Source organism: Dipteris shenzhenensis, chromosome 26 (genome assembly GCF_047967505.1).
Source record: "Dipteris shenzhenensis isolate YYH24624 ecotype China chromosome 26, Dip_SZ_1.0, whole genome shotgun sequence".
NCBI lineage: Eukaryota > Viridiplantae > Streptophyta > Polypodiopsida > Gleicheniales > Dipteridaceae > Dipteris > Dipteris shenzhenensis.
Window position 1 is genome coordinate 43,222,016 of NC_141621.1, and position 16,252 is coordinate 43,238,267.

The 16,252-nt window shown below is 39.4% G+C and overlaps 1 non-coding gene across 1 annotated transcript; it reads right to left on the reverse strand.

The window, feature by feature from the left end:
- Positions 1-493: 493 nt before the first annotated feature.
- Positions 494-565, reverse strand: TRNAW-CCA (transfer RNA tryptophan (anticodon CCA)). Its single transcript has one exon. It is a non-coding gene; the product is annotated as a tRNA-Trp (tRNA).
- Positions 566-16,252: the final 15,687 nt, after the last annotated feature.

Genomic DNA, 16,252 nt, shown 5'->3' on the forward strand with positions numbered 1-16,252 from the left:
AAAGCAGTATTAAATAAGTGGGTACGATCGAGAAATGAATGGAATGAGATGCAAATCTATCGAGTGACTCAACTATAAGTAACTGCAATGGAGCTACATGCACGTAGCCTACATAGATATCAAGATTTATAATGAAAACCATAGCTTGCCTTTATTGATCCTAGTTTTCACAGGGCGATGAAGATTTGTTAAAGCATGAAATAAGTGAGTAGCGAAAATAACTCATCTATTTTGCATGATATGACACGGGTAAGATACAAGCTTGGTTGCAATAACCCCTAGCTTTCACCCATCAAGAAACCATAGCTTGCTTATACTAATTTTCATAGGCCCAAGTGAGTGAGGAGCAAAAAATAACTCATCTATTAAAAAAAAAGTTAATTTGTTTGCGACAAAAATCGAGAGAAACAAAATTAGGCCTACAACAAATGCATGGAGTGAGGAAGAGCGAAAACAAAACTCATTTGCGCCAAAAATCGAGAGAAACAAAACTTGAACCCGACGCGAATCGAACGCGCAACCTTCTGATCTGGAGTCAGACGCGCTACCATTGCGCCACGGATCCGTGATGCTATAAGAGTTGTAAGTAACAGTATCATTTTGTTACTGTAAGACCTTCTGGAAGCACAAACAACGGGAACCAAGCTTACTGAACCAACGGTCAGTTAAGGAACAGCAACCGATTCGAGATAACATTTCCAAACGAACGGACGCCCACAGTCATTTCTGTGTTCCCTTACCCATACGAGACTAATCCCTTCTATGAGATAGCACGATACAAGGACGGTGCATGCAAGGTTCGAATTCAATTCTCAATTAGCTGTTCACTCGAATGTTTGCGTCCTTCGAATAGCGTTCGTGCCCCTTCTTCTCAATATAGATCGTCGAGCCAATGGAAAAATATCGAGGTAACCTTACGCATAGGCACGTATGGAACCTCGCAAGAAAGCTTGCATGCGTTGATGATCTATCTTAAAATACTTGACGGGAATGGATTTTTGCCATATGATGATTTTCGAGTTGGAACCAAGGAAGAAAGCTTGCATGTACCTCAAAATGGCAAACAACACGTAGCCATTTCTTGATAAATTGCTAAATTAAGAGATCTTTTTGGCCGTGCAATCTTGGGAAAGGGTGGAGTTTTTGGGCTTGATTTCTTTGGTATTGGTCAAGTTTGACTGGAATCGCTAGGGTTGGTCGAGGGTTAGTGGTGTTTTCAATATATGAGCTTTTCTTATATAGCAACTTTTCTACACAGGAACTTGATTATAAGAGTTTTTCCTATACAGCAGCAACTTTCCTCTAGAGCAACTTTCTAGTAGCAAGTTTTCTACATAACCTTTCCTCTGAACTCCTTAAAGACATAGTTGCTATAGTAATAGGAACAACAAAGGAAGCGGCTTTGCCACTATGGAGATGCTTGCAAGGAGAGACTTATACCATGGTTTTGCCAACCCACAATGCACAAACGGGCTTGGAAGCCATTGAGAAGATGAAAGAGGAGGGCTAGAGATCAGTTTCGTTCTTAGTATAAGCCACCAAGATCCTATAATCATGCCATCATCTCCATGAATCTCTCAATCACACCTAGAACCTTCTACAACCAAACCTGGTCACACTAACCAACACACAACACTTGGTACACCCCATTACATCAATTTGTCCTTCATTCCCCCCCACAAATTAACACTCCTAGGACTCTTGGTTTACAACTGGAGGATTGGACAATGACGATGTATGGAAATACCCATGGGTCTAACAAGGTAAAACCTCAAATAAAGGACTAACAATCATTTAAGGATGAACTATCCATGGCAGAGAACCATTATTGACCACACACACAAACAACTTAGAAGATATATGGGTCATCACCCTCATCAAGATTGACTTGGGTGGTGAAAGCAGTTAGAGCTTTAACATCCTCTGGTTCTTCTTCTTCTTCTTTCTCTACTTCTTCCACAAGGTTTACTGAACATTTCTTCTTTGCATAGCACTCTTTCTCAAAATGTCCAGGTTTTCCACAAAAGTTGCATTTTATCTTGCTCTTGTTGGTGGATCCCTTGAAGTTGCTTTTATTCCATCGATTTGGGTATGTGTCATTAGGGTTTTCGTCCGTCATTGGATCTCTTGATCGCTGTCAACCTTCTCGATGCAACATTCCTTCAATCCATCCGTAAGGTTTTCCGTTGCTTCATCCATCAATTGTTACTTGAACATTATTTTGCATGGTACACGAAGAATTTCCCCTTTCGATCGTTTGTTTGCCTTCGTTTTGGCTAGATTTCTTTTGTCCCTCTTGCTTTTATGTGCATTCTCCTTGTCTTTAGAAAGCACCATAGAAGGTACTACTCCATTCATTTCGATTCCTCGGTTGTTTGTTTGCTTATTCAACAATTTGTGTGGAATTGCATTGGAGGGCCTTAGTGGGATCCCCACCTTGTTTTGACTATTAGTTTCTTCAAATTTGATACAAGAGTAAGTGGAACACGGCCTATCACATGAGGACACTGGACATATTTGCCCCTATAAATGTCAGTTCTAGTGATCTTATTGCAAAATTAAATTTAGCACTTTAAATTTGGAAACTAAAAGATGCATGAGTAGAGCATCCACTAAACAAGTTTTTAAAATTACATGTTTCACACAACCATAACATGGAAGTTGGTGTTGCACCAACTCGTAACAAATTACAAAGTTGATGTGTTTTCTTAACAGCATGTATGATTTTGTCTTTGATGAATGATACAAGGGAGTCATACCCATTTGTGGTGTATTCACATTTTTCAAGTAAACAAAGACCCTAATGGGGTGATACCCAATATGTATGTGCTCTATTTCATAGGTAAAGTTAGCATCAAAGAAGACTCACAACTCTTTCTTCAAAAGATTTGCATTTGTGGGCTCCTTTGGTAGAGACATCATCTTGCCACTTGGCTAGCAGCCTCCTTTATTGCAAAGATTAGGGTGCCATAGGGACTATAATCAATGCTTTTGTTCACATCTACAACTTTTACTTCCTCTTTCAATTTGGGATGCTAATATAGTATGTTGAATGATGCTCGAGCCATATAGGTGCATATTGTTGGATCCATGAATCTAGCTTGCTAGTGCATATTGCACGACTTTAACTTCGATATATAATGATGTTCTAGCTTAGTAGTTCAATGTTGTATGTTAGAATGGTATTGGAACTAGCTTGGCGACGATAAGATATTGATCTTGGATATGTAGTGTTGAAATGATTATGTCACATTCCATATTGTTTGCTTTAAGTTCTTTGTTGCTCATATCTATACAAATTGAATTCACCCAAGGCCCAAAGAGGACAATTAGACTATGCTTATCTTTTCCAAGCATAGATTATTATTTTAACCTAAGCTTAAGAGCAATTTATTTTTCATTTTGACATCGATGTTACTTGGATCTCTTTTTCTTTTTCTTTTTTGGGGGGGGCACACATTAATCCTTCAAAAATAGGAGAATTAGAACTTTGAATCTCCTATTCCACATACATGAGCCTTACTATAGCCTTACAATTTAACTATGGAGCATCACGTTATTTTCTAAAAGGGAATTGAATAGTTCATAATAATAAAAGAGAGCATGATATCCATCTCCCTTTCAAAAATGTTCCCCTCTACCCCTTCCTCCCCACTTCACTCATGACATTCCAACCTTTCCCTTACCCCCTTGCACCCCACCCCTTTCATAAATGTCCTCCCATTACTTCCCCCCTATTGGCTTTAGTTTAAATCAACCCCTTATTTTCTCCGCTCTCCCCTCCTCCAACTATTAAATGCAATGACTTGATATGGCCTCACTCCAAATAAACAATCTCAAGCACTTCAAATAACTGATAGAAACACTCAATGCTTAGAGATGAGCTCAATTGAAGACTCTATTACTCACACAAGGAGATGAAGGGGAGAAACATTTGTAAAATTAGGCTATGTGGCCATACACGGCTCAAGAATGGATAAGATGTATATATTAGAACCGTTTTTGCTACAATAACATGTGGAATTCCTTTTTGAATGCTTGTTATGGGAAATCTAGGCCTTGTAATAAGGTGGCTTGTAGGTCTAGGTAGCTCCCCCATCTGCTGCTAGCTTGTGTCATTAAGAAGAAAATAAGTTTTTTCTCCCAATGCAAAATCTAATCTACTCATGTCTTACTTAAATTCTAGGTTCTTGATGGCATTATAAAGGCCAAAGACATTGACAAGAAGCTAAAGCCCCTACATTGGCTACCTATTGGAAATGATGGAAGTGTATGAAGAAACATTGTAGTACATAGGTTATTAAAGCACGCTGCTAAGGCTTTTCTTTATTTCATATTTTTGCCACAAATATGAATATGTTGGGTTTCATGCCATAATTGAATATCTACAATTGTCTCATGCAGTACCAATCGTGCATTTCTTAGGAGACAAGGAATCAACAAGGGGGATCATGCATGCAAACAAAACACACTGAATGTAGGATTTATCGAGTAGATAGTATTGAAGATGCAAATGGCACTTTGGATTTCTTTTTTTGGTCAAAAATGCATTTGTTTCTTAAAATGCTTCAACTTTTCCTTTCATGTACCATGTTATTAGAGAGAAACATTCAAAGACTGAGATACAATGTCAGGACCACATTTGAAGGATGCCTTTAATGCATTCTTGAGCACTCTTCCAAGGGAGCAGATGGCACACATTCCTTGAGGATTGAATTGTCAATCACGCTAGTGCATTGAAAAGGGATGTCAACTCTACACATGTTAGCCCCCATTTGAAGAGAGAGGGGGGGGAGTGACACCTATAGAGAGAGAGGGGGAATGCATTATAAGAGGCAGGTGAAAGATGTATTCACCTCCAAGCATGCCTAAAATCACTTGCACTAATACTTGGAGCTTCTCATGGCACATACATGTGTGCATCCCATGAGTCTATAGTTCCTGGTGCTGCCATCAGTACTACTATGGCCTTCAACTGGACTATTGGTTGTGCACTTTCTCCTTGAGGACTAAACATGGCTAGCATTAGGGGTCATCTTCACTCATAATTGATGTGTCCTTGCTCAATATATAAGCTCAAAAAGTATTAATCGTGAGGGGTCATTACATCTCTTTCTAAGATTGAAAATTTTCACGCTCATAGCAGCTTGACTGCTCTACATTCAATGAATACTATATGTCAATTTTCCATCTCATGACAAACTTGGCAAAGACCTTTGCTCCCACTATCAATAGCCTCAATAGAACAAAAGGATTCTAAGAAAGGCAAGGATCACATGAAATTATTGCTACATAACCACCAAATCCTTTGAAGTAACCCGTTTCTTGACGAGCATTACGAAAAAGAGCAAGAAAAAACAGAGCAAGCCAAAACAAAGAGCGAGCAGAAAAACGAGCACTATAAATATATAATTTCTTCAAAAGTCCATACGTTTCCTCAATTATAGAAGGTCAAATATGCATATAACTTTAAAGCCACTAACAATAATTTTGCATCACTAATGAGAAAGTTGGACTATGTCATTGCCAAGATATCACTAGTATCAAATAGAAACCATACCATAATCAAGTTCTTTCTCTCCACCAAACTAAGCCAGCGCAACTTTCCATGCAAGTGAAAAGTTTCCTAGGACTCCTTGAATGGAATAGTCCACATTACATGCATGTGTAACTGCTTAGTTTTGGATAGTGTATTCACTCTTGAAACAAAACCCATGTTGTTATGTTCCTGCCCAAGGACTCAATCTGACATCCCACCAATCTAACCAAATCTAAAGAGTAGGTAGCTCCTCTTTTTTCATTTGGATTAAATTCCAAAACAAGAACATCTTTGCTTATAGAAATCAACAATAGAAGCCAAAATAAACAACATGTTGACATGCTTCCTATTAGGTAAACCTTCCTCTAAATCCGATGCAACAAACTTGTAAATTTTTTATTAAGTTCATATTTTGATAGATTAACTTTCACTATATGGTGCAAAAGTCCATGATAATAATCTAAATAATTCCTTGCCATTTGATTTGATATGTGACATGACCCCACTTGGATGTGTAAACTAAAAGATACATGTGTCAAAATTCTAATGTTTTGGGCAAAAATAGGGAGTGCGTCAAAGCGTACCTATTTTAGCTCAAAAAAGACAAATTTTGAAATCTTGTAGGATGTAAAAATTTATCTTTTTAGGGTCAAAATAGAGAGCATGTTGATGCGCTCCCTAATTGTAAGAAAACAATACAACGTCTATGCTTAACAGATAATAGGATCTCGTATACAAGAGAGAAAACAAATAGTATGGAGAATCAAAAATTTGATTACTGTAGAACTGATACAATAGATGGTGCTGCCTCCCAACCGTGCGCTCCTGTGAAAGAAGCTTCGATGGCAAGCTAGAAACAGTAGAGGATGGAGGCTGGATGCTAAGGAATCAGGGTTGATGTAGCCAGTGATGAAATGGGCTTCACGGGCTTGCTCTTATATAGCCACCAATTGTAGTCAGTTGGGCTCAATTGGGTAACTAACCCAGTCTGCCCAAAATGGTCGACTGGGGATCGGCGGTCCTAAAATAGGCCACTGACCACACGATAGAATCGGTGTGCAAAATAGAGCAACTCACCTATGGTCTCCGTTTGGCCCACAGCCATCCGGGATCATCTGGGACTCCAAACGGGCCCCGCAACCCGAGAGTGGGCTGCCTCGAGAAATGCTCCATTTACCCTCAATGCGGTCAGTCATGGAATGCCTTCCCCCACTTGCATGTAGCCTAGTTGGCAGTGTGCCAACTCCAAACAGCCATTAGGCCACACATGGCCCCCATCTGGTGTCCAAACCAGGACCTACTGAATAACCGAGCTACTCAAATGCCTTCTCCTCATATGGGGGGCTTACAAGTAGAGTTAGCTGGTTCCCGCGTAGTTACATGAGAGTAGAGCATTGATATCTAACATTGGCTCAAAAAATAAGAATTTCAATGGTCTATGTCTTTTGATTGACAAATCTAAATAGGGTCATGTCATTTATCAAATCCAATTTCACCATTTAGTGAAATTTCATCCCTTATGAATTTAATTGAATTTTGGTCATTTTGCTACATCAAATTTAGAGCAAGGCTGTCCATAATACGAAGCATGTCAAAGACTCTATCTACTTGGGCAAAAAACAATCAAATCTTTTCTATGCAAGTCTATCTCATGAGAACATAGAACACTATCACCAATGTAGACTCTCAATGTGAAGATAGTGGGAGAGAAGGAAGGAGTCGCGCTTGCGGCTTTCTCACATACACAATGGGGGAATACACACAAAGGTGGAGGCTGAAAATAGTTTTTCTCTTCTTAGTTGTGTAAGCCAAAAGAACTCTAGTACAAAGAAATAGAAGAACCCTATATGTGGGTCTCAAACCAAACTCAACTAACTAAGGTGGCATATTAACTGAGCCATGAGCTAGAATACATAAGGATAGCTGTCATCCAGCTATTATTCATGGGCGGTGTACCAACAGCATGTACCAACAGCATCTGCAGCTAACAAGTTGGTGACATAAATGCACAACGGTCACCCTGGCATATCACGAGTGGAGCTCGATATCTCAACACTCCCCCTCGAGCTCATTCCCAATTCCTGCACACCAAGCAGGTCTCTGAACTTGCGCAGCTTCTCTGTGCCCAATACCTTCGTGAATATGTCAGCTACCTGATCCTCTGTGCTGACATAAACTAGATCAATAAGACCTAGTAAAACCTTCTCCCACACATAGTGATAATGCACCTCAATGTGCTTTGTTCTAGCATGATAGACTAGGTTATTTGCCAAGTGTATACTGCTCATGTTGTCACAATAAATGACAACTAGCCCATCTGTAGACTGATGCATATCATAAAGTAGCTTATGCGACCAAGCTACCTCACATGTAGCCATTGCTGCACCCCTGTACTCAGCCTTTGTGCTCGACAAGGCAATTGTAGGCTATTTCTTGCTGCTCCAAGTGACTGCAGCACTACCAAAAGAGAACACATATCCACTGGTAGATCGTCTATCAGAAATACTACCAGCCCAATCAGCATCAGTGTATCCATGCAACTGTATCTAAACCCCAGTCTCATAAAATAGTCCATACTGCAATGTGGACTTCACATACCTAAGTATGCATCTAGCTGCATCCAAATGTGGTTTCCTTGGAGCCTGCATAAACTGACTTACCAGTCCAATGGCATAGCTCAAATCTGGCCTGGTAATAGTCATATAAATCAAACTTCCTACTAAGTGTCTGTACATAGTAGGGTCTTCCAGAAGCTCACCTGCATCTGCGCTCAGCTTCACATTCTACTCCAAAGGAACTGAAATAGGCTTACAACCTGTCATCCCATATTTGGACAGCATGTCCAATCCATACTGCCTCTGCAAGAGCCGTATCCCACTTGGTGATCTAATCACCTCAATGCCCAAGAAATAATGCAGCTCTCCCAAATCCTTCATCTCAAACTTCTCCTTCAATAGCATTTTCACATGAAGGATATCTTCATCACTATCACTTGTGATGATCAAATCATCAACATAAATGACAAGCAGCATAATACCTTTCTCTGTTTTTCTCACATAAAGTGAGAAATCTGCCTTGGAAATTTGAAAGCCAATAGTGACAAGATAGTATCCTATCTTGTCAGACCATGCTCTAAGTGCTTGCTTCAAGCCATACAAGGCTTTCTTCAACCTGTAAACAAACTCAGGATGAACAGCATGAACATAACCTGGTGGCTGCTCCATAAAGACCTCTTCTTGCAAGTCACCATGCAAGAAGGCATTCTTTACATCCATCTGATGTAAAGACCATCCCTTTGATGCAGCCATAGCAATGATTGCTCTTACGGTTGCCATCCTTGCAACCGGACTGAATGTTTCTTCATAATCAATGCCATATGTCTGTGCATACCCCTTGACAACTAATCTTGCCTTGTATCTGTTCATAGAACCATCTACATTGTGCTTCACCTTATAAACCCACTTACAGGCAATTTCATTCTTGTCTTTAGGCAAAGGCACCAATTCCCATGTAGCATTTGCTTCCAAGGCATCCATTTCTTCATCCATGGCTTTCTCCCATTTTTCTTTTCCCATCGCTTGCTCAAAAGAAGTGGGTTCTGGTTCCTATATCACTTTGACCATATAGGCATAGTGAATGGCTATAAATCCATCATATTTCAACCTATCCACAAGATACCTAGCTCTGGTAGACTTGTGCAAAATAGGCTCACTTCCAGGTGCTCTCAAAACATCCCTGGTCTTCCTTACTCCAAGTGTAACAACATAAGGAATACCCAACTCATCATCAATGCTCTGTTTTGAGCCACTAGATTCACCATCCACATAAGAATGACCTGCATTCACATCAAACATGGGCTGATCTACCTTCTCTTTTCCTTTTTGTGATACCTGCATACCACTATCTGTATTGCTTTGAGGAGATTCTCCTGATCTCAATTTGCCTGTCCATGGCAAAGTATGTGAATCACTGCTAGAGGACACTGTAGGTCCACTAATATTTTGTGATTGCTGCTGTGAATTATGTGCAGCATTACCATTTTGTGCATCTACATCATCAATCACATTTACTGGTTTATACCAGCTGCTCATCTAATCAAAAACAACATCTCTACTCATTGTAAACTTACGAGTAGAAGGGTTATAGCATCTATACCCTTTCTGCTGTAGAGAATAACCAATAAAGATGCACTTCTCAGCTTCTGGATCCCCAACTTGGACCTCAACTCATCTGGCACATGAACATAAGCAATGCAACCAAAAATTTTCAAATGAGAAATATCTGGTTTCCTACCAGTATACATCTCTTCTGGTGTCATGCCATGTATTGCTGCAATGGGAGTCCTGTTCATTATGTTAACTGTTGTAGCAACTGCTTCAGCCCAATAATAATCTAGTAGGTCTTTTTCATTTAGCATGGCCCGAGATACTCTCCAATATGCTTGTTTTTCCTTTCTGCAAGTCCATTTTGCTATGGGGTATGATTGCATGGATATTGCTGCTTTATGCCATGCTCCTACAGGAACCTTGCAAACTCATTTGAGAGGTACTCTCCCCCTCCATCTGACCTTAGGCATTTTATTTGTAGGCATGTTTCTTTTTCAACCATTAACATGACCAATGCGTTTATGCCAAATATCAATATCTGCAACTACACCGATCCCATGTGCAAACATTACTGCACTCAATTCAGTCATGTCCACATCCACCAACGTAAACATCCTGCCCTTCTTCTTTCTTTTTGCTATCAAGCGACCGTTATTTTTCATATCCTTAACAAAGCATCCATGAGGATTAAATCTAACCTGCAAGCCCTGCTCTACTATTTGACCAACAGAAACTAGGTTCTTGGTGATATTCGGGACATGAAATACATCAGACAAGTATTTCTTTTTCCCATCCTGCATAGACAAAGGAGTTTTACCAATATGCACAATAGGATGTGCAGTATCATCACCAGTCTCCACAAATCCTGGTCTTTCCATTTTCCTTGCATCCTGCATCCATTATGCATGACCTATCATGTGGTTTGATGCACTTGAGTCAACATACCACACATCATTGCTTTCTTTTGCACTTGTCATAGAATTGGTCATGTGCTGCACCATAAACAGATGCTCATTTCTGTCATCACCCTATCTACTAGAAGATGCATTATTCCCTTGTTGCAATTTTCCATTCATGATGTCATTCTACTTTTTATAGTAGTCTTTAGCCATATGACCCATTTTACCACAGTAGTAGCATTCAACATTGATGTCTGCATTTTGGCCTCTCTGCCATCCACCATGACCTCTTTGGCTCCCCCTGCCTCTAGAGCTACCACGTCCTCCTCCATAGGACTGGTTTTCTTGAGTTTGCTGCATATTCTGATTTCTACCACGGGGCCTCCAGATTGGCCTGCTCTACCTATGCCTCTACCTCTTCCAGCATTTGAGTAGAAGATAGTTTCTTTTAAAGTTCCTCCTGAAGAAGATGCACCACCATTTCTTTGCTCTTCAGAAATTAGAAGAGCAAACAACTCCTCAAAATCAGGAAATTTTTCACGAACGGCAATGGATGTCCGGAACTATGCATAATCCTTTCCTGGACCATTCAAGGTCACAAAAACTATATCATCATCTTCCACTGGCGACCCAATGGAAGCAAGTGCATCTGCAATTTTCTTCACCTTCATGTGGTAGTCATTGATGCTCCTATTTTCTCTCTGCACATTGTGCAACTCCTGCTTGAGCTGCATTTTCCTGGCTTGCGTATTTGTGCTCTACATTTTTGCCAAAGTATCCCATGCCTCCTTCAGCATACTTGCATCTTGAATATGCACAATCATAGAATCTGTATTACTGATAGACAGCCAGTACATAACTTTTCTGGCTCTCTCATGCCATCCTTTAAATGCCTGCATTTCTTGTTGATTGGGAACATTAGGAAGAACTGGTTCTTCTTCATTTCCTGTAATGAACTCCCAATAGCCTTTTCCCATAAGGAAATTCGTCATTCTAAACTTCCATGCTTGGAAGTGGTTTTTGTCAAGCTTTTCAGTGACAATCTATGAAAGAGAATCAGACGCCATTATAGAACACTGCAAAATATTCTGTCACTGCAAAAAACACAGCTTTTGCCTCACAAGGGCAAATCGCGGCCAAACTGATGAAAGTGGTATTTGACCACACAGTCACTAGTGATGATTTTGCATCAACAGGCAATAAGGATGATTATGTAGCTCCCAATATCTCTGCACACAGGCATACGATGCAATTTCTATGGTAGCTTTTCACCGACTTGCAGAGCAGTGGTCGCATAGCAAAAACAGGGCCTTTTCCTCAGTGCTTGCAAAGAACTTTCGCCTCCAAAACGGGCCCCGTAGCATATACTGCCCTCTCACCACATCGCAAAGGGCATCTCAATCTGAGACAATGCACTCTTGCACTTTCTGACTGTGCTACCTGCAGAGATTTGCTCCCAAACTCGAAAAAGGAAAGCAACACTTGTCCTCTTACCAGGACACCGTGAACTTGGTTTGCTTTCTTGAGCTCCTTACCACGAACCAGACTCTGATACCATGTGAAGATAGTGGGAGAGAAGGAAGGAGTCTCACTTGCGGCTTTCTCACATACACAATGGGGGAATACACACAAAGGTGGAGGCTGAAAACAGTTTTTCTCTTCTTAGTTGTGTAAGCCAAAAGAACTCTAGTACAAAGAAATAGAAGAACCCTATATGTGGGTCTCAAAGCAAACTCAGCTAACTAAGGTGGCATACTAACTGAGCCACGAACTAGAGTACATAAGGATAGCTGTCATCTAGCTATTATTCATGGGCGGTGTACCAACTGCATGTACAGCTAACAAGTCGGTGACATAAATGCGCAATGGTCACCCTGGCATATCACGAGTGGAGCATGATATCTCAACACTCAATACTATGTTATAATCATGTTCAATATTGAGACATACTAAAATTCTTATTAACGATGATGAGTGCAGACATATAGTGAGGTTAAGTTTTTATTGAATGATGCACTTTGTTGGTAGCCAAACCATTTCTATGCAAGTTCATCTCATGAGAATAAGGAACATTATCACCAATGTAGGCTTGCAATATTATGTTATAATCATCTTCAATATTGAGACGACAATACAGATCTTTCTTAATGATTAGTACATACATATAGTGAGGCTATGCTTTTATCAAATGATGCACTTCAACTATATAGTAGTTGTTGGTAGCAAAACCATTTCTATGCAAGTTCATCTCATAAGAATATAGAACACTATTGCCAATGTACACTTACAATATTATGTCATAATCATGTCTCAACCATGTTCAATGTTGAGGCAACACATTAATAATGAGTACAAGGTTTGGAGTCCTCCAAAGGTTCGGAGGTTTATTAATGATGAGTACATATATACAATGAGGCTATGTGTTGGTAGCCCAACCATTTGTTCTTTGCTTGCTTGTCTTGCTCGCTAGTTTGGCCTTGCTCGCTCGACATCACTTGCTTGATTGACTATTTTGTTCTTGATAGTTCCTAAATCTTAAGGTGGCCACAAAGCCTATGCCATTTAGTTCATGTGAAGCTCTCATCATATAGCCAATAAAAGAAAAAGCTTCACTAAACTCTCTCTTGTCTGGCATCCCAAATGCAACCTCCAATCAGGCTTTGCAGCCTGTCTGTCTTTCTTCTGCATCGATGCTAGGCATGACATAAAGGCTAGGACTCATCGATTTTTAGATTTTAAGCTATCTAACAGTTATTACGTAGCAACAGTACTTGGGAGTCCAAATAGATAATAGAAACTTTAAGTGGTGACTTTGAATCACATTTCATATATTCTTTTAAAAGAACCTGCACAAAAGGCCATAGTTTAGAAGAGATTTCTTCCAAAGCAATGGATTCATGCTAGGAAGGACAAGCCTCTATCTTGGGAGAACCTCTACGCTTGGCCTTGTGCTACCAATCAGAAAAACGTGACAAAATTGAAGATGTGCCCTGGCTTTGCAGTAACATCATAGTCACTAAAGATATACATGCCCTTGTCTCCTTGAAAATCACCTTTGTAGGAATCAAGATGCTAGGTCAATCTCCCAAGATTCAGTCTTATGTGTTATTTTGTGTTCCTCTTTTTCAAAGGTGGTGATTTTAAAAAAATGTGTCACTTTTCCTATCTTCTTCTTATGCAAAATGCAGTAGCCAACATGAGTTGGGTCCAAGAGCTTTCATAAGTTTCATTTCCTTCCAAAAGTATCTCCAAAATCTTAGACCCAGGAAAGAAGAAATAAAAGATATTATTGATGAGACTAAATGCTGAGGTTTTTTCTAGGTTTAAAAGTTATCTTGCATTGTGCAGACGTTAGCAGTTGGCATCAGTAAATCTATTCTTGGCATCAGTAAATCTATCACTAGTTGGCATCAGGTAAATTTGCAACTGGACAACCTTGCCTACTAAGATGTACATCAAATACTTTGTGTTTCCCTTAGGTTTTGGTCTTAGCTAATGCTTTAGAGTTATGTACATAGGGAGGCTCCTAGGGGTTTCTGTGTGAATCATATATGCTAGAAATTCATCGCAACTTGCTAAGAATATTGTCAAGTTAACAATGATTCAAGGTCCAGGAGGCCTCCGAATTCCATACGTTTGAAGGGGAAAAACTCCACTTCAACATCCTTCAAATCTCAAGCCATGAGAGTATGTCAAGAGTGTGAGTGACATGCCTATGTTTTTGGCTTGGCCTTTAGGGAAGGTCTTAGTGATGGTTTATTTTGAAAGCTAAAATTATTTTGTGGGATTTAATTCTGCCCATCCATCATGGAAATCTAAAATAAGCCCATCCTTTAAATGTTTCTGTAGTTAGAGGCTTTTTTTAAATGTTTTCTCACATTTACAAGGCAGGCTCGATGAATGTTATTCATCTTTTTTCCCTCATTAGCTACACAATTTCCTTGACAAAGATGTTGTTTGTGAGAATGAGCAAAGTGACAATGGCAATCCATGGAGATTCTCCACCGTCATGCATGTGGAATAATTGAAGATTCTCACCAAGATTCTTCCCATAGAGATATCAATTGTGTTTCCTTAGACTGGCTATTTGCAGTTGGATTCTTTGTCAAGCAGGGCATGGCATTAAACCACAAAATCAGTTGCCATTTAGTTGTACTATATACTTCTTTGCCTCTCCTTTTCATCATTAACTCCCTTATTATTTTTCTGTTGTATGGTAGAGTAGTCCCTTTTCCCAAAAATTTACAGTGGTGAGAAACAAAGTTTTACATTAGTAGTGACGAAAATCCTCTTGACATACGCCTTTTTGTACATATGCTCTTGATTTGATTATGAGTAAGCTTTATGGTTTTATTATGGTTTCATATCTAGAAGAGAAATACTCAAATGATGATGGGATTGAGCTTGCATGGTCAACTTCTTGATGTCATCAATTTGAACCTAGGGAGAGACCCATTGGTGACTTGATTGACAACACTTTTAAAAAAAGTGCAAGTTAGTCTTCTTGTTATCTTTGTATATGTCTACAAGTGATTAGGGTAAGATTCTTGATGTGCTCAATTTGAATTTGGGGAAAGACCTACTGATGACTTGATTGATAGCACTTCAAAAATAAGTGTAAGTTAGTCTTAGTTATCTTTATATATATTTGCAAGTGATACTGGTAAGACAATATTCTTTAGACTAATCCTAGTCCTCCATGGGTGTCCCCACCATACAACTAAGTAAAGCCAATAAAAAAGATAGAAACTTTTCTAGTTACAAAAGTCAACTCACTTTGACCAAAGCTAATACTCTTTGATCAGGGTTTGATCAGGGTCTATAACCTTTGACCAAAGTCAAAATGAAATTTTAAATATGTTAGACCTTACAGGGCCCCCAAGTGGAAGAACTTCCTCTTCTTTCTGCTATTGGCAATCCTGAGCCTTGTATGACTGGAAGTCAACTTTGGAAACATAGTGGGTGCTTTTGAATAAAGGCAAAGGAAGCTTCATGGCTTTGGATTCAATCTAGGTGTCAGTATCCAAAATGGCCTAATACCTGGTGGATAGCTTTGGATACACATATTTGTTACCTTTCATCATTTGAAGCTTTGCCTTTTCAAATATGAGGAGCACCCACTCGCCAATTTTTAGGTCTAGCTACGTCTGATACTTATATACAACTTTCCTTTGTTTTTCTTGAGATTGGGCATTTGCTATCCTAACCTACTCAAAATCTGTTTCCAGATCTCAAACATACTGATTGCTAGCAAAAAAATTTCCTTTTGTCTTGAGGATGGGTGGGGAGAATAACCTTGCCATAAATTACCTCAAAAACCTAACAAATGGGAGACATCTTTCTCACTTAGCCTTCTCATAAGCCACATAACGTTTTATCATGTCTAGAATAGTGGAATTAGCTATTTCACTTTGCCCATCAAACTGAGGATGAAAGGAAGAAGAAAAGTCCACCTTAGTTCCCATATTATCAAACAAAGCTCTCCAAAATAGACTGTTTGTGTTGGAATCTCTATCACTAACTATGAACTTGGGCATACCATGATGTTTAAAAACTTCTGCTTAAAACATCTTAGCCATGTGATAAGCCTTGATGGTTTTCCAAACAGGTATAAAGTATGCCTGCTTGTTGAATCTATCAATCATAGTCTAGATCCCTTCATTTTTCAAATAGGTATAGAGTGTGCTTGCTTGCTAAATCTATTTTTG